Here is a 22,599-nt window from a genome sequence, read left to right on the forward strand (position 1 = left end):
GCTAGATTCAAGTGATTATTACGTTTTGAATATGGATATTTTTCTTACAAAAACGCATCGATTCGCTACAGGAGGCCTTTGTTCACCCCCCGGAGCCATGTGAGACACTTTTTTTTGTGGAAGGGTGCTTTTTATTTCACGTCATTTGAACCGAAGCACTGCAACACCCGCTGAGTACAACGATAGAGCTTGAAAGATCAAAGACAATTTTTAATATAACTCCGACTGGATTCGTCTGAAAGAAGAAAGTCATATACACCTAGGATGACTTCAGGGTGAGTAATTTATGGGCTAATTTAAATGTTTGGGTGAACTAACCCTTTAACCCTTGATGATTTGTAATGAGATGTTTAAGTGCCTCATTTGAGCCTATATAAACATATTTGTGACTGTTCTACCTGGCAGTGATTTGACTGAGGAACAAATACATAGAAGCAAAGATTTGTTTTCTTCTCTCAAGTTGAAGTAATGTCTGTGTCTCCTCTCAGGATGAGTAGAAGAGCTCATCCCCTCCTCGTACCAGGCCGAGACAGGACCTCTGAGGAATGCGCCAACCAGGGACCTGACGAAACCCAAACTTCTAATTGCTTTCACCATGCAGAGACAGCAAGGATGATACAGGCCAAAATCCTCAGCCCCTTGAGAAAATGTCAAAGACAAACCCTCTGGAATTTGGGAGGGTTAATTTGCACAATGGAAAAGACTTTGATCACGAAAAAAATCATTTCAGTACACTACATCACTTCTTGGCTCTTTCTGCTGATGTTTTGGAGTGTGACTGTGAGATCATGTTGGCAAACTCTCTAGTTTCGCTGCATTGTGATCAATCAGTATCCATGCGATTTGACACCACTCGAGCAATGGTAACAAATACAACAGCTACGCCTCTTCTCAGAATTCAATGTGCTCTCTTACTGCCCACTTCCTTGTGTACAATTAAAATTATACGCCACTTTAAGCAAGCGGCTTATTCGTAACCTTCCTGGTGAGGTTTGCACTGAGAAATGCAATAAAATACATCACGGTCAAAATACCCTAAATCTCCAAGCTAAAGAGATCAAACATCTCCAGCACAAAATATTCCAAGAAAAAGACCCAAACTGACCACATATGGTCAGAGAAAGCAAACCATTCATGCCTGATTCAGGTAGGACATCAGAGAGCAAACACCATAATAGGGCATTTCTTCTCTACAGTAGCAAGTTATTGTTGGAGAGCTCATACTCCAGTTTAAGCAACCCCAGCTGAACCAATGTGACCTAAAAGCACGATCTGGACCAGTTCTGCATGTTACCACCAAAAAACAGGTGGTCCTGGGGCTCTTAAAGGGACCAGAACTCAACGTCATGTCCTCCCAAATCCATATGACTTACTTTCTTCAACAGAACATAAAAGAAGATACTTGGGGTTCAAAGAACATTGGACAACATTGTAACATTCAAACCATACATGGCTCTAAATTAAAGGCTCTCAATTAAATTACTTTGCATGTTTCAGACTAGTAATAACACATTCACAAAAAAGGATGGATCATGATCCATCAGCTTTGCCGTTCGGCTCTTATGTCAGTAGGACCGCAGACCGCAAGAGCTCAACAGATCCAACGGCACCAGCTCAATTTGATAGAAAAGGGCTAAAAGTGGGCCAGAGGGAACAAGAGTAACAATCCCCATGACTAAGGAAGTGTCAAGCCTGAGTTGATTTACAGCACAGGCCGCCCATCTCACCTCACTGAGGTTATTGGCAATGGCAGGTGGGCAATTTAAAGTGCTGAGACTGAGGGATCGCTTTGTGAAAATGGGTGACTTAAGAGCTAGCAGAAACTATGTTAAACTCAGTATTTTCAAATCTCCAGCTGGAATAATCATTAAGCAAACCCATGAAGCCAAAGCTAAACTCTTTAAATCCAGGCTCATGCTGAGCTCCTACTGTTACAAAAAGCATCTCTAATAAGCCTTCGATCTACTTGCATTCTGTTCGTTTAACAGGGAAGTGCAAAAACAGCACGAGACATGATGCAACAGCCAAAGATGTCTCTCTGAATGTGAACAACTATAGCTGCAGTGCTTTGAAGGAGAGGAATTTAACCTAAACAAGTGGGTTTTACTGTGCAAAGTCAAATCAAAATCATCTTCCTCTTCCAAAAAGGTAATATATTAAATGATGAAAGGATGCATTCAATTGATCAGAAGTGAAAGGTAAATACTTTTTTTTATATATATATATATAAAACATTTCAAATAAACGTTGCTCTTTTGTATTCATTAGAGAACTCTGAGAAAAGTTTCACAGTTCTCACAAAAATATTAAGCAGCACAACTGGTTTCAACACTGATAATTATAAGAAATGTTTCTTGAGCACTAAATAAGCATATTAGAATGATTTCTAAAGGATCATGTGACACTGAAGACTGGAGTAGATGCTGTAAATAAATGTAAATAAATGACAACTTAAAATACATTCAAATAGAAAACTGGTATTTTAAATTGTAATCATATTTCACAATATTACTCTTTTTATTGTTTTTAATCAAATAAATGCAGCCTTGCTGAGAATAAGAGAGTTCTTTCAAAAGCATTATAGCCTAAATCTCAAACTTAACTATAAACTAGTCAACCTAATAAATCAGCTAGAAGAGTCTACGAATACTCGACCATGACGACCAATCCCAACTATGTAAAAGAGAAAAATGAATAAAACATTCGAGAGTCGAGAGACCAATTTGGGCCTTCTGAAGCTGCGCCTGTCAGCCTTCTAAATGTAAAGTGCCAGCCGGTCTTTTTTTAAAAGCCTTGTCTTGCCTAAATAAATAAACGATAAATAATAATCCTCCTCCTCCCCACCAGCAGCTCGTGTTCACAGGCTGACATTAATGCCCGAGTCTCCATGCGAACACAGCAGGAGTTTGTAGTGACTGTAATTTTCCTTGTCAGTGTGAACATCCTCTGAGCCCTGATGGCTTTAATTAGTGGAGTAACACCGGCAGACGAAGACGCCCATGAGACAAGAACACCTGAGACCACCACGAGTCCAGCTGGGCACGTTTCATCGGTGCCCACAAGCGCTTCTGAGGGGAGAAGAGCAGAGTCCGGTTCAAACATGGGCGTCAATAAGATTACCAGATTAATAGCGGTTCTCTTTCGCAAATTAGGCCAGATTGTTATGTCAAATGCAGACCACATGAACCATACAACAGATGCCTGTTTTCCAAACAGCATTCAAATGAGCCAAACTCTGACGTCAAACCAAAAGTTTGAAAGCCCCCTTAAATGGTTGGTTGCCTTTCAAACAGCACACATTTCTTCAGTCCTGATCTAGTTGACCGTTTATTGGTTTACTGGGATTGAACTTTGTCTTTTACAGATTTTACCACAGTACGATCTCACACAGCTCATTAGATGAAGTAATGCTGCCAATGTGCAAGGAACAGGCACTCGGTACTGACAAAAATAGAGAAATATGGAGAAAAAGAGAGGGGAGGAGGAAGATAATAAGATGAAAATCTGTACATAGTCACAGAGAAAGCAGTTTTCAGCAGATCTTTCCTTAAACAAGACTAAAAGTAAATGCCATTTGGAATAACATCTCTAACAATGGAATCCATTAGCACCTGGATGTCAAATTTAACTACAAATCAAACTACTGCAAGCTCAGCATTGTATGATAACAATCATCTCACATCCACTCTCTAACAGCAAACCGCCACTTAGACATTCAGAACAGTCCAATAGTGAGCTACTTTGACCTGCTGGGATGAAAACAACACAACGGCCTGTTAAAAGATTAATCCACCTACATAAAGTAGAAAAATAAACCCATCAAGGTGATCACAACAGCCCAAAAAGTTGTAGTTTAACCACCAGCTATGAAAGACTCCTCTCAGAGCTGTAGTGTTTGGTTAATGATCATCAGAGACACTGAGGAACATTTCAAATTAGAGTTGCTCAAAAATAACTACAGTAACAATTCAGTTTAAATTATTATTTTTAAATAAAACTTTACCTTCTTGATCTACAGCATCAAAATGCCACTTTTTAACATGAAATGTTATTTACACAAGCAACAGATTTCTGTTTCCTACAAACAACCACGATCACTACCATTCCTAAACCACCACAACACGCTGTTAAAATTCTCTCATGCAATTGTATTCATAAATAAAGACATGCTAAACCATTAGCAGAGGACAAGAACAAAGTGTAAGCTAAAAAGAACGATGGGCATACCTAGACTTTTGTCTATTAAACTGATTCTGCATGTAGACACCTTTACCAATGTCCTGGCAGGTTCAACACGTGCGTTTGAGCATATCTATTAACACTAAATAGATTACATGTCAAAAACAATTCTAAATATTATACAAGTCTATCGCTATTTTTTTTAAGTTGTAAGGTTATAGAACAAGCTTTTCACTTCACAAGATGTTAATTGATGAAACTGGGTCGTGTGGTTTACTTGTGAATTATTGTGATGTTTTTATTCAACGGTTAGGACTATCATTCTGACAGCACCCATTCACTGCAGAGGATCCATTAGCGAGTAGGGATGTAACGATTCACTCAACTCACGATTCGATTCACGATTTTGATTATTTAAATTATAAATTAAATGTGTCCTTTTATTATTGCTTGGACAAAATGCTGCACATTTCTTTGTGAAATTGAAATATAACACTATAATAATATACTAATATAGCACTTGCATATTATTTTTTTATAATAATCTATCGGCAATAAATCTACCGTATCAGACGTGTGCCCAATGTGAAATGTCTCGATGGTTGGTCCATGTTCTGATTTTTAAGTTTCTTAAAAGTTAACATTTATAAAAACTGTCACCTAGTGATATATATAATCTATACCAGCAAGGAAACAAGCCCAAACCGGCTGTTCTATAACGCATGGCAAAAATGAACGGTTACGTCAACATTCATATGCTTTAATGCCTGAAATACGACAGGTGATAGGAAAAAAGCCCTGACGACCAAACTGATAAGCAAAGCTGTGAGAAAAGATACATTTAAAACCAAGAGAAGATGATGAATCATGGAATTATGTTCGCTCTCCAACTCCCTGGTTAATAACGGGGTGAGGCTGAGTTCATTTGTTAATCATCTGCACAAATGCACAAAGCAATGAGATGGCTCAGTCGGGTCAGCCTGTGGGTCAGGATATGGGCAGCGTACAGGAACAACATCAAGGTCTCTCTCTCTCCATGTAGTATTTACTTTCCCTAGAGCAATTCTGTGAGGTCTCAGCCAGAGGGTGCATTAGTTTGTGTGAATCACTGTGGATTGAGATGCCAGGACTCTTGCCTAAAGGTTATTACATTGAAGCTTTTCACTTATTTTTTATATGTGCACAAGAACCAAAGTATCTAGTCAATGTGCGAGATTTATGCAAAACCAAAAGTAATGAACTGAAGCAACAATAAAAATGAATTTAAATAAATAATTGCATAAATAATTGCATTTTTCAGTACCTCTATAGTGAGGTGAAACAGAATAAATAATCAAGTGAAAAACAATAGTACTACCTACATTGAACAGCTGATCGTAATATTTCTAATATAGAGCACCAGTTTTTCCCCCATGCAAACTTGCTGCTGCCAGGCCACAAGCTCTGAATCAATTACAGTTGGGTCATGACGGCAGCAGGAGCCGCAGGGACGTGTTCTTTCTGTCATGCCTGTAACCCATGTCAACTAATGACTCCTTAATTCAGCACTTCCTGCACGACAAGCCAAAGTGCTCGGCAGGACGAGAGAGGAAAAAAATAGTGAAAGGATATACTAAAGGAATGAGAGGCTGTTCTTCACTGGTGAGACTCGACTATGAAAAAGACATTAATGGACTTTCACAAGGTTTTTCTGCTGATATATCTCGGCTTACTTGCTGAAATAACATGTACGTCACCAGAGGTTTAGCTGAGGCAGATGCTCTGCAGAACTGAGTCAGACTGAGGCTGGGTCAGTCAAGGGCAAGATGGAGACCACAAGGGCCCGAGCTTGCAAGGGAAAGGATGTGTCTGCAGACTGCAGCGGGTCAGCTCTGGGGAAGACATGAGCACGCTTCTGCTGACAAAAAACAGCCATGAATACCCCAAAAAGTTGGGGTTGGCTTAGGGCATTTACTGACAGAATATATGAATGATAGCTATAGAACTGGGTATAAAATTTTAAAAAAAAAACAAAAAAAAAAAAAACAGATTGACTTTTTCTGAAACAACAAAAAAAAATAAAAATACACAACGAACAGTCAGATTCATAAATAAATGACACTTATGAGCAGTTCCTTTTTAGTGAATCAAAAAACAGTGCAACTTGTGTAGTCCCAATCACATACAAATGAGCTGATACTTTAAATAAATCATTCATAAAGACTCATGATCTCAAAAGTCACTGCTTGAATCAAGAACAAGTAACTCTTATGAACCATCTAAGACTCACAAAATCAGAAGTTACCATTTGAAAAACAAACAAGTGACTCTCATGAGCCAATTCTTTTAATGAATCATTCGAGGGAAAAAAAAAAAAAGACAAACACTGAAATTACCATTTGAATAACAAACACGTGACTCTTGCATGTTGATTGTTTGAATGAATCATTCAAAAAGACTCAAAAACAAGTTACCATTTGAATCAAGTACAAGTGACTAACAAATCACTACTTCGAATTAATCATTCAAAAGCCTCACCAACTCAAAAGTTACCATTTGAATCAAGAAAAATTGCGTCTCCTGTGCCAATCCTTTGAATAAATAAATCAAAAAGACTCACAAACACAGAAGTTACTGTTTGAATCAGTTTGACGGATATTTCACTGAATAGATTAGAGTGATTGCTGAATCAAAGTTATTAATTCTAGAATGAAATTTTAATACAATTTTTTTTTTTAAATAAAGCAAGCTAGAAAGTTCATATCTGAAAAATGCCTCAAAAATTGGAATCAGAATTAAAATCAAACTGAATCATTGAATCAAACTGACAATCTGTGAATGGAAATCAAATAGTATAGAAATTAATCTTAATACCTTTTTGAACCAATTAATTTTCACTACAATCTGGTGCAACAAGTCAAACAGAAGCCAAAAGTGACCAACAGAATGTTTTGTTGTGGTCATGGCTGGTTGGGACACTGTATTAAGGTGAAATCTTGAATGAGATGGTTAAACCAATTTAGACACGATAAGAATCTCAATCTATTTAAGGGTCTTATCTTCAAGTGGTGCTGATCTCCTGCTGGGCCTGCAGCTCCGAAGAAATTCCAGCACAACCAAAAATCTTCACTTATCATTTAAAGATTAGCATAACATCTGCCACCTATCTCAGAGAGCTCTGCTATCAGTGAACTGAGACCGTTTGTGAACTACACTAACCAGAAGTTCTCTCTGTAACAGCTTGGATTTCTGTGGTCTAATAAAGCAGAGATAAATCTGTCAGACCCCAAGACTTGTCCAACCACGCCTCTTAACAGAGCTGGATTTACAGGTCTCCAAATCTCCTCGAAACCAAAAAACATCTTCTCGGACATGACGAAAACGTCTAGTCCTAATTCACGAGGGTCATCCGGGGCGGACATGGTTAACTATCCTAGACAGCTGGTGTGGTCCGTTTGATGGACCGCAGTAGACTTTTAAAAGAACAAAAACACATATGAAGTCTCCACATGGTTCAACAGCAAAAAAAAAAAAAAAAAAAAAGAGCTCTGCCCTTCTTCCTTCAACATCCTGACAAATGAAGCACAGCTCTGACAGATATTCACTAGAGGAAGAGCCAGCCCATTTGCTGAGAGACCATTAACCACAGCAGCTTGTAATGCCATTAGCTCAGAGTGCTTTGTTAAACAGAGAGACATCCTCGTCCAGGTCATATAAGACAGATTCACAGCTGTGTTGGACCGCTGCCTCTGAGATGATTTGGCAAAAACAGCAAAAGACAGACAACAGGTTTCAGTGGAGTACTTAAGATATCAACATAACGATTATCAGAAATGATCAAACCACTGCCGGACTGCAAAACTGAAAGCCTTTAACCAAAATCTCTTTTATTTCATAAAATGAACGGTATACATCAAAATTGTTATTTTAACAAAAAAATAGCTTCAAATGATGTTACGTGAGTTTAAGAAAATCAATAAAATACTATTAAAATAGAACAGATGGTTCTGACTTGGACACACACACACACAAACAAATGAAATCGTCTGCCTCATGAAAAAAAAATGATTTATTTTATCCACCTGCGTCCCACCCGCAAATAATCAGAATGCATTTTTTTTTTATTACCCGACCGTGGATTATCCGCAGCGCCCGTGGATATAACCGTGATCAAAGTACTTCGTTTTGTTCTTTCAGTAGTTTAAATGTTTCCATTTATTTTTTCCTCTTCAGTCTTATATTGGACAGTAGCCTATTAAACCTTATGCGTTGCATCAGTCTTCTCCATGTTGGAGTTTAAATGCTTCTATTTATTTTGTCCTCTCTCTAACATTGGACAATGTTAAATTAAACCTAATGAGTTGCATCAAACTACTCCAATTAGTGTTTAATATACAGGTTTGTGGCTCTTATTTTCCTATTAATTAACCATTTGTAATCTTATGTTCACTGTAAATTTTTTATAAATATAGGATTTGTATTAAATCTATATTCATTCATATAGTCAAATCGAATCGAGAATTGAAATCAAAAATCGAATCGAATATCGAATCGAAAATCGAAATCGAATAGAAAATCGAAATTGAATCGAATTGAGAGCTTGAAAATCGAGATTGAATCGAATTGGAACATCTGAATCGATACCCAGCCCTACTTTTTATGATTATTTATATAACATTATTACATATGTTATAGACTGTTTCAACAGCAACAACATAAACAAATGTTACTGCGCATGCACACTTTTGTGGCCCTAACTTAACTTCCGGTAGACTTCCAAATAGAATCAATAACAACAGCTAAATAGTCATCCCACAGAGTCCAACTTCAGTCTACTCATCACCTTAATTTTAACACTTGCGTTTGTAGCCAGCGCCATAGCTAGACTGATAAACAAACACAGACCGGAAGTTAACTTTGGGCCAGGCACGTGCGCCCGATGAAACGTCTATATAAAGCTTGAAGCATCAGAATCGGCCGATCACCATGACAAGAAATCGGTACTCAGTATCGGCTGCAAAAATCCTGATCGGAGCATGCCTAATAGAATATATGTTCTGCCTCATTCTGTTATAAGAAGCCACATCAGATCACAAAAGGAAGTTGTTTCAAGCACTCGACTGATGTTGTGACGTAAAAACAAGTTATAATGTTCTCTTTTGTTGGAACACAGGTTTAGAAAGGCTTATCATTGCAAAAAATCCTGATCGGAGCACCCCTACTTGAAACATAATTTTTAATAACATTATAAATGTCTTTACGGTCACTTTGATGAATTTAATGCATCCATGCTAAATAAAAGTATTAATTTCCTTAAAAAAATAAAAATAAAAAATCTTATTGACCCCTGACTTTTGAACAGTAGTGTACAGCTACACTGAAGCTGCAATGTGTTTTTCCTCATCGTTTTATTCATCCTCATCTTGACTTGTTTGAATATGTCCGGCTTTGTATTTTTGGGGAAATGATGGTCTGCTCTCTGTTATGTTTTGCAAAAACCAGCTCAGATTTATGGAAAAGGAGTCAAAGCAGGGGCCTGCAGGGACCTGCACACCTGCCTGAGCTCCCCAGCGGTCATTTGTATTCACTGAGGTGATCAAAATACAGAGGAAAAGGTGGACGATTCACAGGCTTTCAGTGTTTGTGTCCCCGTCACGGCATTAGGACACAGACACAAACCTTCACCTCGGTCTTTTAGCACCGTGTTTTTAAAATCAAGGTTGCAAAGTGTGAATTTCAAAAGGCACAAAGGAGACTTTGATCCCAGTCACTACAAAGTCCTAGAGAGAGAGAATAAAACGCTCACCAAATCATAGTGATGTGTTTTGGAAATTTTCATTCAGCGCTTTAACACCCTGTGCTTTTTTCAGAGAGAATATTAAAGACAACATAAAATGACATCTGCAGCACGTTTAGCTTCCATAATGCGGCACATTTCCAAGAGAGAATTAATATCCACTGAAAAATAACACCAACAAAAAGTACATTTCTTTCTTATTTAAAATAAGTATACTTAAAAAAAATATTTATTTAAAAAATGTTTTAAATACTTAAAAAATACAAACTTTCAGGAAAGTTGCATTAAATTCATCAAAAGTGACAGCAAAGGCATTTATAATGTTAAGAAAGACTAACATTTAAAAAAAATGCTGTTAAATTATTTTTAACTTTAAAAGTAGGGATGCACGACATTATCGGTCTGATATCGGAATCGGCCGATAATGGCTTAAAATTAGGGATGCTCCGATCAGGATTTTTGCAGCCGATACGGAGTACCAAATTCTTGTCATGGTGATTGGCCGATATCGATGCCGATTCGGATGCTTCAAGCTTTATATAGACGGTTTCATCGGGCGCATGCGCCTGGCCCGAAGTTAACTTCCGGTCTGTGTTTGTTTATCAGTCTGGCTATGGCGCCGGCTACAAACGCAGTTAAAGTTAAGGTGATGAGTAGACTGAAGTTGGGCTCAGGTGGTTGTGCTGTGGGATGCGTTTCCCATACATTTATTTATTTGTGGCATCCGAGTCGGTAAAATGATCCGAACTTCCCATCACTAGTGAGAGTCAGTTTGCAGCACGCGCAGTAGCAGCAGCGGCAGCCTCCCCTGGGTCCTAATGCAATGTCTGGTAAGGCGTTTTATTTACATAGGGGGCGCTGTTGGCCTACTTGTAACAATAAAAGTAAAATACACAAATATGACTAAGAAACTTGTGTTTCTGAATAAATGAAGCAGTATCAATGTCATAAAATCATGAGTATGTCTTGATTAAAAGATAAGCTATCGCTTACATGAATAAAAAAAAAAAATGAATAATGTGTCAATTGTTTGGGGTTTTTGATCGAATTATAAGCTCTAAAAGATTTTCAGAGTTTTTACAACTCTTTTGCCTTAGACCATCTACAAATGTTAAATCTTAAAATAATATTTTAAGGTTACCACTAGTGCTGGGCGGTATGACCAAAAATTTATATCACGGTATTTTTCAAAATTATACCGGTTTCACGGTACATGATGGTATTATTTTTTTCGTGCATGACCAGGTGTTAACCATATTTTCTACTGATTGAGAGAGGAAATACTGCAGTATATTGACTTAGAATGCCCTATTTTAAAAAAAAATGCAGCGATTGATATATAGTTGATCATGCACAAAGAAATGAAATAAATTAAACTTTTGAATTTTGATTGTAAGCTGATTTTTAAGAACCTATCCAGATACTTGGTTAAAATCACACAGTGATTGACAACAGAAATGTCAGGTAGTTACGCAGAAAGCACAACATTACTTGACCTGACAATTTTTCTCTAGAGCAAAAACGTCAACAATTAAGCAATTTTAAAGAAACGCTTTTGAGACACTTGTCTTAATCCTGATGACAGTGTTTCCGATAAAGGGCCTGTTTCACATCAGTGTCCGTAACGAATTCCAGATGCAAGTTGTCATCTCTCATGGACTCATGTCCTTCGTCTCACACCCGCCCCTCTGATTATTGAAGGCGTTAGTGTTCAGTAGGAGTAGCGCAGCAGAACGAAAGCATCTTTCTAAGTAAATATTTGATGATGGTGATCATCGCATGACTACGTACTGACAACTGTGTAAAATTATATCAGAAACTTCCTGTAAGAACACAAACCACAACCTTTTAATAACACATGAATCACCAGAAAGCACAGAACAGGAACCCAATTTGAATATCTTACTCCTTGTTTTAAAACATACATGCATCTGTCGTTCAATAACACAATGTCCGCTCTTTCATTTTCAGTCCGCATTGGTGAAGGAGTTACCAGATATGTAATTGAGCGGGTAGGCATTATTTATTACCTCAACAACTGCAGTGTCACAAATCAAAGATGGCAAATACTTAACTGCGATGACAGGTGCGTTAATAAATGGGAGGACCAAGGTTAGGCCATGACAGTACAGTAGTAGCATTGTAACCGGAGCGATCACGAGGGTGCCGCGCCATTTACTGTCTCCTGAGCTGGAGTGATTTACCCCGGTCCTGAAATCTTCCCACAAGGCCACTGGGCCTGATGAGAACTGCCCCTTCAGCTCAAACTGGCAGTAAATTGAGGGGAGGAAATAGTACCGGGCAGTTAAATAAAATCCGGCAGTTAAGTGGCAGATTTAAATACCCGACCGATCACAGAGTGGGAGTTTTTTTTTTCCTTGACACTTGCAATTCAGCCATGAGTCATGAGAGGGAACAAGGATCTCTCCCATAAAATCCTGTTGAAGACATACCATACCATTATAGCTGAAAAAAAAAAAAACACCAACCTGTGGTGTGACAGGACAAGGGATAATCAGACAAGAAAATGACACTCCAGAATACAATCAACGTGAAATCATGGGTGTTACGTCATGTAAACGCAGCCATAAAACAAGGTGTAGCTGTCTAGGTGGTTCTTGGAAAGGTCACATATAAATATATTTCAATGTCTTTTTTAATCAAAATATCATCTAGAAATAAACTACATGTCATCATATGAACAACCAGTCAGTAAGTCGATCTAAAATAAAGGTTCACAAGCTTTAAATACACAAAACTTGCTTTGTTTTGAGACTGACATCACTTTAAAGTAATGATAACTTGCAGTTCAGTAAATGAGTCAGATTCAGTGACTGCTTTGATGGATTCAAGGAGTTAATTCAGTGAAGCACTTATCAGAATGATTCAAGTCTTTTTGAAGATTCATTAAGAGATAAAAGTTTAATCCTCAGCAATAGGGATTTCAACCAACCCTTAAAGATTATGCATCGCTGAAGACTTTGCATCATCAGCTTTGCATAACAGGAATAGAAGATATTTTAAGTTATACTCAAATGGAAATGCGTTACCTTAAACTATAATGTTGCACAGCTGTTTTACTTTATTTTTGATCAGTGAATGCATTAAAGGTTTAATTATTAAGAGACTGGAATATGAAAGTTTTAACTAATAGTGATAGCAATGCAAGCCTTAGCAAGCACTAAAAAACGCATTTAGATTGTCCCACCAAAATTCACCCCCCAAATACCAACTAGAGAGGCCTGTGCCAAAGAAAGTTGCCGTCTATCTAAATGGTGCACAGCGAGAATAGCTGGGCCTGACTGAAACCACTGATTGTTTTTCACAGGACACCATTCAGCTCTGTCTAACAGTCCGAGCAAGCGACAGCCAACTGGGACAAACACTCTCTATCCTAACCGTATAGACAAGCCAGGCACAAAATGTGCTTTCTAAACCGGGCTTCACTGGTGGAATACATCACAGTCTCAGGGTCTGGGTGGTAAAAAAAATAAATGCTGTTCTTTTGAACTTTCTATTCCTCAAAGAATCCTATAGAATTCTATCACTGTTTTTAACATTGATAATAATAAGAAATGCTACCAAATCAGCATATTAAAATGATATCCGGAGGATCATGTGACACTGAAGACTTGAGTAACGATGCTGAATATTCAGCTAAATTCAATTTCAAAATATATTAAAGGGGTCATATCATGCTATTTCAATTTTTCCTTTCTCTTTGAAGTGTTACAAGCTCTTGGTGCATAAAGAAGATCTGTAAAGTTGCAAAGACTAAAGTCTCAAATCCAAAGAGATACTCTTTATAAAAGTTAAGTCAACCACGCCTACCTAAAACGGCTCGTTCTAACACACCCCCACATGTCTACGTCATGATGTGGGAAGATTTGAATTACGCCGTCCAAATGTTCACGCAAAGAAAAAAGGCGTAACTTTTATTCTCGCTGTAGTATTGCTGCTGCCGCCACCATGTCATGGAGAAGATGTGTATTTCCAAATATGGTAAGGGGTGTAACATTTCCATCACACGATTGAGGTATTCGGCCAATCACAACGCACACGTGGTTGCCGCAAGCCCGCCGGCTGTGCCGTTCTCAAGCCCACCGGCCATTCCTCACTCAAGCCCGCCGGCCGCCGCTCACTCTACTCTAAGTGTAGAGTAGCGTTTGTTGTTTGTCATTTCTCCGATCACAAATGCAGACATGGTTTTATGTTTGCGCGGTGCGATGCGATGCAACGCAACGCGTAAAAAGACAGTATAAGTAATTATAATCAGTAAGAGCTACAACGGAAAGGCCCAGACGATTGCCAAAGAAAGCACTTGCTCCGCTCAGGTACAGCCGTTACAATGCTGAGAAAAAGATGTGCAAATTCAGGCTGGATTTAGGCTTCAAAAAATGTTCATGGACTAAAACACACAAGATTGTTTATTGGCCTTATGGTGGTCTCCATACACTATACGCAGATATAAAACCACTCTAAACATCCACAATGTTATGAAACCATGACAGTTAAAAAAATAAAAAATAACAGGAGGGCAACAAATCATTCTTTTTCTTTCAGGATTTCTTCTCCTGTATTAACTTCTTCAAAGTTGCCCCATTGTCATCACTGTCCTCATTTTTAAACTAGCCAATAGCCTTTAGTTTACATCACAGACTGCTAAAACCACAATTTGCTACTTGTTATTGCTAGCTGCAATAACAAGTGGATTGGACTGTAGATCGAGTTTGTAGGCCAGGGCTACTGGAGAGAGGACAAAAAGCACTAAGTACTTTTTTAAAAGAGTATACTTTTGTACACTTTTTCAATGTTATAAGTTAACACATTTAAATTTAGTGGTGCAACGGATCACAAAACTCACGGTTCGGATCATATTATGGATTTTGAGTCACGGATCGGATCATGTTTCGGATCAGCAAAAAAATAAAAATAAATAAATAAATAAAATTAGTGAAAGCTAACTTTAAGTACTTGTATACAACAGCAAAAACTACTAGCTTAACTAATAAAGTTAGTAATAAAACAAGAACAATTACACAAATTACAAGCATAGATGAATACAACAAAACACAGTTACAAATAAAGTCAGTAACAGTGGCATTCAGGTGCAGAAATTAAATAATTAAGTGTAAAATAACACAAAACACAATATTAAAAATTAAATACAGATTAATCTTTGTTAGAGCTGTGGTGTTGTTTGATTAGCAGACAGGAACAGGTATTTATTGGCTGCTGTCTCTTTAAAACCAAATGCACAGACCTAATACTGACACACATCCCTTTTTTTCTCAGCTGTTTAAGTTCGCTTAAGACATAACCAACTGTGTTTACTAGAATACTTGCCAAAACTGGTATTTTAACAACTTTGTGTGTATGTGAAAGAGGAATCAATTTGCTGTTCACGAGGTGTCTCTCTCTCTTTGCATGTGCGCGCTTCGGGTGTGTGCGGCAGTAGCTGAGCGCACAGAAAACACACGCAAGTTAAAATTGCTTGAATGTGTAAACTGGCAAGACAAAACATGTGCATATGATAAACTTTAACTCTATGATGGTTAAACTTAAACAGTTAATCCGCGAATCCCATGCATGCCGAACCGTGCAGCCTGATCCGTACGTATCATCTACGTGACCCCTACTTAAATGACTAAATTAAAAAACAAAAAGTCAAAAAGATTTCTTTAAAATGAAAAACATGTTCTCTAGTCAGAAGTAGACTTGTGCCGGTATTCGGTAATGCGATATATCATGGTAATGAATATGCATGATATTGTTATCATGGATTAATCTTAGGTATTCCAATATTTAATAACACGTTGTTAAAATCGAAAGTTGCAACAGTGTTATTTAATGAGCTAAAATGAACTAAGACTTAATAACTAATAATTAATAACTTCTGTAGCAAATGTAGCTATTGCTCATTGTGAATGTTAATGCATTAACTAAGGCTAACTAATGAGGTCTTATTGTAAAGGGATACCTATTGGTCTTTATAGTTCTTTTGCACTTTAATCTGTGTAAAACTTTTAGCTTTATACATTTTTCTGTATTGCTTTATTGCATTTAAATGTTCAGTTATTTTTGTTATAAGAAAAAAGTTATTAAACCTGTTATACTGTATTATGACAGCACTTTTTTTAAACTAAATTTCAATACCGTGATAATACCGTATACCGTGATAAAAGCATAAGCAATTAATCACAATATGAAAATTTGATACCGGCATATCCCTAGTCAGAAGTTTAGAAATCTCATTTACTGCGAACTGAGCTGCTTTGAGATACTGAAAACACAGGATCATGATCTGCTCATGTGTAACACAACACACTGCCACGCTTTGCTCTGAAATACACAGAACATGCATTTAATTTAATAGCAGCCATATCAAAGCTGGTTTTATTTCGACTAATAGTGCAGGCCTACAAAAAGTTGTCACCGGAAACTTTTTGCGTCAAATAAAATGTTTTTCCCACTGAGATCCTAAAAGCATTTAAAAGCCAAATGAGGCGATTTGGGAAACAGAACATCCTCTCTGAGTGCTGTGGTTCTTCCACGCTAGTCTGAACCATCAGTCATTAGGCGTTTCCTGGGCTGTGATTTAGCAGAGCACTTTCAGACAGCGAGTAGCTGACAGGGCCGTCCCCGTTCTCTGTCCCATGAGAGCAGGAGGCCTTTTCTGCTGTGGTTGAACTCTCATTCCAGTGTTATCTTAAGGCCAGCACACACACTCACAGGATGGCTGTGCTTATCTCCTCTGTCCAACACAAACAGAGAGCTGACGCGGTGGTCATTTTCCCTCAGCCCTTCTCAGCAGCAGAGCTCGGCCCCCATAATTCAGCAGAGATTACAAATGCTGAGGTCCAAGCATGTTTTTTTTTTTTTGCTCATATGCATGGCCACACTGAATCGGTAGAGGTTTTTCTGCACTCATTTTGAGGAAAATCCTGTAGAATACCATGAAAGGGATTTAAATATGATAAAGTAATTAAACATAACAATACTATTCTCTTATTCTTCGCTGAAAGTATTCTCAAAATAGGCACTAAATTTTATACAATTTATTACATATTTGATAAAATAGGCCTATTTAATATTAGATTAAATTATACAAACCAATACTAGACAAAATACTGCGTATATAATATTAAATACATCCATCTGCAGCTGAATGAGGCTGTAGGATCAGCTATCAAATTTGCACAACAAAGACTATTTTCAGTGCAACAACATGCATTACAACAACAGTGATATCAGCCAGCACGATACGGCCTGATTGTGCTCTATTTCACCATTTTGCGCTCAAAACAGCACTGAAGTAATAATGCAGCCACTGTGCCGTACCATGAACCTTTCAATAAGCTGTAATGATGTCATAGCCACACATTCTATGATGCAACATTCCTCAGTCCAACCAAATGTAACGTTCAATTGTGCTGAACTATGGACAGGAACACTACAACTCACAGTTTCCAAGATAATATACAATCACAATCGTACGAGGAGCGTGAAAGTATCGGATATATGCATCCCTAGTTACATGATATTACAAATACACAACTGTGCCATGGCACCGGCACAGTACTTTCTGTAACTGTTGGTACTAAAAAAAAAATGCAGAAAACAAGAACAGGCCTCAAGAACGGTCCAGAGCACCTGGACAAGACATTCCAGCATGCTCGCCAACTGAAAGAGAGTTTCACGCTCATGGGAGGACACACGTATAGTGTAACAACAAATGATACATTCCAAAATGTGCAACACGCCGCAAAATATTTGGCTAAGCTTTGAGGAACATTTGCACTTTAGAAATAGACTTTAAGAGGGTGTGATAGGTCAGATTTCTCAACACTAAGCACTCAAAACAATACCATCAGAGATTCCCTCACATGATTGGAGAAATATTCTGCAACAAAAATCTGATATTAGATGCTCAAATTTAGCGCAAGGATATTCAGTGATTCTGGGGAATAGAAACAGAGAATAAACACAAAAAAAAATCTGCTGTCTGTGTTTGTAAATTGATGAGGAAGCATGTTGGAAAGAACAGCGTAAACATACAAGTCAACAGCTCTGAAAAGCCGTCTGATCCTGTGACTACACACACGAGGACAGCAGGACTGCACACAAAGGGTATTTGTTGGAGGGAACGATGGCCAATCAGGTCAGCCCTGGAGCGGCCACTGACTGACCATCGGGGCCTCCCAGGAGATTAATAGAGACTGACAGGCCAAGGCTAGGGTTGGGATCAGACCTCCCATTTACAGGACATCCATCGAGTCTAACGACAGCCATTCAGCACAGTGACAATAAGGCGTTTGTGTACACAGACCGCAGAACCACCTCACAAAAACAACCGGATCAAAGTCACTGGGTGGATGAAGGAAATCTAGGTGCCTTGATCTTGGAATATGTGGATGGGTGATGCATTTTATGCCAGCAACAAATGCCATAAAAAACAACATATTGCATCTATTTGTAGTCCATTTTATATCCAAAAAAATGTGCAAGACTCTAATCAGTGCAAATCTGATTTTTATCAATTTTGAAATTAGGCCTGCAGCAACTAATCAACATTAACAAAAAGTGGAATTTTATTCTAAGTTAAAACACATTTTAAAAATACTTAACCAAAAAGTTGATGGTTACCATCATTCTTCAAAATCCTTCTTCTGTTTGTGTTCAACACAAGAAAGAAAGTCATACAGGTTTTGAACAATGTGAGGGTGAGTAAATGATGATAGAATTTTACTTTTTGGGTGAACTATACTTTAGTGGAAATGAAGCAGTCAGTCAAGTTTACATTATTTAGTAAAGTGATTTCCACTTTGATTATATGTTTTCCAATCATAATTAATGTAACCATTTTAAAGAAAAAAGGTTGTTTTGTTATAGCTTTTAGAGCAAGGGTGCCACCATCTTGCAGTACCACCGCGTGTGACGCTGTTAAAATAACATTTGTGTGTTCAAAATGTAAAGAAATGCTTATTACTTCACTGGCCATCGGAGCGAACCAACCCCGTGATGTCACACGCGGTGGTACTGCAAGATGGCGGAGCCCTTGCTCTAAAAGCTATAACAAAACATCCTTTTTCTTTAAAATGGTTACATCAATCATGTTTGTTATATATTTTTTAATCAAAGTGGAAATCACTTTACTAAATAATGTTAACTTAACTGACTGCTTCACTTCCACTTTAAGATGTTTTAACTTTAAACCATCGCGTTTGGCCTAAATACCAGTCCATAATCCATAATAACACTTCCTCCAGTGAAAAAGTCCATCCCTTGTTGTCCGCTCATATCAAAATCCAGTAACATATTTGTTTAGAACGGCTTTGGCTTGTAAACAGTGCTTGATCTGTGCATATTTCTCTCCTGATTCAGAAGAGATTAATTTTTCACTGGAGAAAGCTATGTTATGGATACAGGACTTGTATTTTAGCTGAAAACAGCAGTTTAAACCATCTTAAAGACGGATTTGTTTATCACAAATATGCAGCTTGTGGATTACTTGCATTACTTCTGGATTATTGTGATGTTTTTATAGGCTTTCTGGACTCTCATTCTGACGGCACCCATTCACTGCAGAGGATCCACTGGTGAGTAGTGATGTAATGCTACATTTCTCCAAATCTGTTCCTGAAGAATCAAACTCATCTACATCCTAGCCCTGAGGGTGAGTTTGCACAGGAGCTCAGTCAACGGCTGCAGGTTCAGAGAAAAACACCAGCCGCAGTCGACAAAAAGCTCAGCAAAACCTGAACATCTGCGTCACTGTCGCAGAGATTCATAAAGCCCGATTTCTTCTTAAAAAGATTTTGAATAATAAATGAAAGCCAAATTACTTTGGAACAGATCAGAACTCCAAGAAGATTTAGGCAATTGTTAAATGGTGTTATTTTAAAGACCTCGTGAAATCAAAATTGAAGCTTGTAGCTTTTAGTCCATGTCTCTTATCTTTGAGCATATTCTACATGCTAGTGAAGTTGGCAAAATTAAGGATTAATCCAGCAAAATAGAACAAAACATTAATAACACATTTTAACGTTTTAACACTTTATTTCCTTTCCTAACACTCAGTCACTTTCATTGACAAATCACAACACAATGTCAAATGTGATTTTTTTTCAGGTTGTGATTTAAACTAAAGGCCATTGGACATTTTAAACAAAAATGCTTTGCCTCACTTTCCTGTTTTAACAGGAAACACATCAACACTGCACAAGAGTTTTTAAATTGATGGAGAACAGGTTCAAGACAAAAATAAAATCTGAAAAAAAAAAGCACAGATATTCTTGATGAACCCAAAAGCGCATTATAATTAGTGGTCGACCGATATATCGGCCGATATTTGGCATTTTTCAAATATCGGCATCGGCCGATAAGATTTCCTGTTTGGCCGATGCGTTCGAGGTGGGAATTTTATTTTGACGGCGCTGAGAACGGCAGTGCCTGAGCACACAGTGCTCACATTCTCCCTCTTGTTTGCTGTCATCATTAACATTTCTGTCCTGAAGTCTGTTTAATAATCAGATAGATGGTTAAACAAAGGAATTAAAATGTATAAAAAAAGTATTATAACAATTGCTTTTATATTAGTAATAGAAAGGCAAACATTATAATACTTTCTCGTTTGCCATCAGCATTCAGCAAATACGCATTTATATAATTTAAACAAATCTTTGAATGACTAATGAACATTTAATTTCACAAACCTTGCAAACTTAGTCAGCTGTGAGATCATGTGAAGTATGCATGTGACCTGCATGATCGCGTGTTCTCTGTGTGACGGTCGATCCGTGCGAATTGAATGCTGTTTACTGTTAAGTGCACTGATGTCAGACTCATTTTGAATAATAAAGTTTGTTAAATTGTTAAATACCCTGCCTCCACTGCATAGGCCTATGAGTCTTTTTTTTTTTACTTCCTAATATCGGTATCGGTCCCCAAAAAAAACATATTGGTCGGGCTCTACTAATTATAATCCTCTAAGATTAGGGAACTATGGATTAGAATTTTTAAATTACTGCTGAGGGAAACCTCATGAGTTTTATACATATGCCATTTCAGTGCAGACTGCAGTAAATTCCCCACAAAAAAGAAAAGGAAATGCAGGCTCAGACTGTGCACATATAAAGGCACCAAAATCACCATGGAGATGATTTCCCAGAGAGCCACACGCTGTTGAGGTGACAAGCCTCAATTTCTAACACAACATTTTTAGACGCATAAAAATGTTGCATTTTCTTAGCTTGTGCACCTCATTAAACACAAAAACCCGACTCTCTGATGCCCTGAGAAATCAGAATTAAAGTTCATATAATGCAGTATGTGATTATAATCCACCAGCAAGCACTGTGTACTAATGCAGTGCTTGTTCTGCAAAGAGGTCACATCTAATGTTCTCTAACATCTCGGAGTATAAAATTACACAAGATGATGGTTTGTACACAAGAACACCATTATGCTTTCAAACGCCACACAGCCACTGCCTTCAGTAAGTTATCAGCAAAAAAATCTATAAAAATACATTATGTAAACATGCAGAGACACTATCAACAACATAATATCAGATCTAAAGCTCTACAAACTAGTGTTGTCACTCACAATACCAAAATTTTGACTTCAATACGATACCGGACTAAATTATCGCAATACTACTACTAAACCGATACCACGACAAAAACAAAAAAGAACAGTCAAAGTAATTGAATAATAAATGACCCACATGGAACTTATATTTGGTTATTTTATTTATTGAATTATATATATTTTTTTTTTAATCTCTCACTTGACTAGCATTAGATGGTTATTATTGACCTCAAAGTGCCCCATCAAACTCAAATGATGAAGAAGTTGTCACAAAAAAAACAAAATGTTATTGTAGCACTTCACAATAACAGTACATGAATAATCTTGTACTAATACTTGTACTAATACCTAAATTAAATATTACTTTTATATGAACTAATGATGAGTTAAGGCATGAAGCAATCAAGAACTGACCTTAACCACGACATGAGTCATATGAATTCATGTGTATATAACGACTGACTACATGTTTGTTAGTTAATGCATTAATTAACACTTTGGGGTCAGTTTTCACATTTATTAGTTATTAGTGGTTCAACGGATCACAAATCTCACGGTTCGGATCACATTACGGTTTTTGACCCACGGATCGGATCATTTTTCGAATCAGCAAGAAAAGAAAAATATTTCAATTTAACTTGCTTTCTATTAATTACTTAAAGCGAAGTACTTCTTTGATACCACAGCAAATACTACTAGATTAACTAAGAAAGTTTAAACATGATTAAAGAGACAAGAGAACAGCCAGTAAAAATAAGAACAAATACACAAATTACAAGCATAGATAAATACAACAGAATATGTTACAAATAAAATAAGGTTGGTAGTATTCAAATACAGAAATGTATAATTAGGGAAAATAACACTGCATAGTGTTCACGGTATAAATTAAATATAGATTTTTATCACAGCTGTTTTGTTGTTTGATGATCATTAATGACAGCAGCAGTATTTATAGGCCGCTGTCCCTTTAAGACCTGATGCACGGATCCGATATAATGATACACAACACATCCGATTTCTTTCTCAGCTGTTTTCATTCACTTGAGACA

At 37.4% G+C, this 22,599-nt stretch overlaps 1 protein-coding gene across 10 annotated transcripts in view; it reads right to left on the reverse strand.

Moving 5' to 3' along the window:
- LOC107678828 (afadin-like) overlaps positions 1-22,599 on the reverse strand; it is a 135,714-nt gene that overhangs the window by 106,829 nt on the left and 6,286 nt on the right. The window lies entirely within an intron of this gene.

Source organism: Sinocyclocheilus anshuiensis, unplaced genomic scaffold (assembly GCF_001515605.1).
Source record: "Sinocyclocheilus anshuiensis isolate Anshui unplaced genomic scaffold, SAMN03320099.WGS_v1.1 scaffold1049, whole genome shotgun sequence".
NCBI lineage: Eukaryota > Metazoa > Chordata > Actinopteri > Cypriniformes > Cyprinidae > Sinocyclocheilus > Sinocyclocheilus anshuiensis.